Raw genomic sequence first — 2,127 nt, 5'->3', positions numbered from 1 at the left:
GATGTGTAGGTTAACTGTAAAACCACTCACCTTCTATATGATGCGATCTCTGCCCCATTCAAGAACCGGTCCAGATCCCTCGAGAAGACGGAGGGAGAGTCAGCACCCACTACACCAGCCGGGAATGCATTCCAGGTGCTCAGTACTCTCTGGGAAAAGAAGAACCTCCCAACATCAAGACTATTCTTAACTCTGTGTGCTCCAAACGCCTGTCCGCTGCTTCCGCCCAGTCTGTGAAACTGGAAATAATCTATCACTGGGCACGCTGCCCAACCCTGAGATGGGAGCCATTTAAACGTTATAGGCACGCTACCATTAAATTATATTCTGTGCGGAGAGTTCATCTTTTCGCGAGGGAAAGAAACTGTTGCCTGTCCTTGTGTTAAAAGGTGAGGCGAGTCTCAGTGGCTATTTTCACAGTTGAATCCAAAATTAGAAATTTAACTAGTTTGGAGATGCCGGGGATTGAACCCGGGACCTCATACATGCAAAGCATGCGCTCTTCCACTGATGCGCTCTTCCACTGAGCTACACCCCCACGCCGTTAAATATGCTTGAAAAATTAAGAAGCGGGCACTTTAGAAGTAAGGACGTAAGCTTTCTGCTCCTTCTCTCCAGGAAATCGAGGTGCCCAGCGGTCCCACGTGCTCACAGTGTTCAACCTCTGCTTCAGTTCACGGGGTTTCTGCTCCTCTTTACTTTGAACTTTCCAAAAAAAAGTCCGAGGAAATAAAATAAATACAATTGCTAGTGGTCAGTTACTGTGCTGAAATCCAACCTCTGAATCATAAAGTGAGATGGAAGAATGACAGGGCGTCGAATAGGAACAACAGCTGGGGCTGCTCGCTCGACATTGCACCGTCACACATTCCGGTCATTCAGCGGCTGCGGTGAGCTGAGCTGCTGAGGGGACCGTGTGATGAAGTCCTGCTCGGGGACAATTTAATGCTTGTGGAGCCTCAGATGTTGGAACTCGCAGCGCTCAGATCGCGCAATTCCGCTTTCTGTTGGTAATTCTGGTGAAAAAAATATTTCTGGAGATGCAACCCAGGACCTCATATTTGCGGAGCATGCGCTCTACCACTGAGCTACACCCGCAGATGACACAGCCCGCCCCCCAAGGAAAGAAGAACTGATTGTTCTCATTTTATGAGGCCACCCAAGGTGGTTCTGCCCAGAGATCGATTATTTCCCGTTTCACAGATTGGGCAGGAGCAGGAAACAGGCGTTTAGACTACACAGAGGTAAGAATAGTCTGGATGTTCGGCGGTTCTTCATTTCCCAGAGAGTGGTGAGTCTGTGGATTGCATTGCCAACTGGTGTGGTGGGTGCTGACTGTATACTGGGTTTAAAATCATCTCCTTTTCTGTTACAACCAGACAATAAAACATGAAGTATTCGGACCTGATATCACTGTGGGTGAACGGAAGAAACCAGGACTCGGCACTCAGTGCAATGAGAAAGGGAGCGTTGAGAAGAAAGTCTGGGAGAGGGGGAGAGTCTTCTCGGGCTCTGCTGACCATCATTTCTGTTTCAGGTCCACATTCTTCGAACGCTCCCGTTATCAATGACTTTGCTTACGGTTGGACGGGACTAGAAATGGTCAGGTACATTGTAGCAGGGGCCGGAAAGAACATTTGTGGTCTTGAACTTCAGAGGAGGGTAAGCTGACTCAGAGAGAGTATTGAGTCTCATTTCACTATCGACGGACGCAGGACTTGCCCCAGGTATGGTTTTGTGTTCGAAGATCACTTCACTGAAGCACATTGACGCCGAACATTCAGTCTATTTTGACCTCATTGTGCTCTGAACGCCTGTCCGCCGCTTCCCCCAAATCTGTGAAACTGGAAATAATCCATAACTGGGCAGGCAGTCCAACCCTGAGATGGGAGCCATTTCCACGTTGTGTGCGGGTTATGATTGAAACTTGTTCTGTGCGGAGCGTTCATTTTTTCGCGAGGTTGAGAAACTCTTGCCTGTCCTTGTGTTTAAAGGTGAGGGGAGTCTCAGAGGATATTTTCACAATTGAATCCAAAAATTCATATTCAATTTATTTGGAGATGCCGGGGATTGAACCCGGCACCTCATACTTGCAAAACATGCGCTCTTCCACTGAGCTACACCCCC

General features: G+C 48.3%; 2 non-coding genes across 2 annotated transcripts; both read right to left on the bottom strand.

The window, feature by feature from the left end:
• Positions 1-450: 450 nt before the first annotated feature.
• trnaa-ugc (transfer RNA alanine (anticodon UGC)) lies at positions 451-538 on the bottom strand. The gene has a single exon. It is a non-coding gene; the product is annotated as a tRNA-Ala (tRNA).
• A 1,517-nt stretch (positions 539-2,055) lies between these two features.
• trnaa-ugc (transfer RNA alanine (anticodon UGC)) lies at positions 2,056-2,127 on the bottom strand. The gene has a single exon. It is a non-coding gene; the product is annotated as a tRNA-Ala (tRNA).

This window comes from Heptranchias perlo, unplaced genomic scaffold, assembly GCF_035084215.1.
Source record: "Heptranchias perlo isolate sHepPer1 unplaced genomic scaffold, sHepPer1.hap1 HAP1_SCAFFOLD_64, whole genome shotgun sequence".
NCBI lineage: Eukaryota > Metazoa > Chordata > Chondrichthyes > Hexanchiformes > Hexanchidae > Heptranchias > Heptranchias perlo.
Note: the sequence above shows the minus strand (reverse complement) of the source record. Positions and strands in the feature narration are given on the sequence as shown.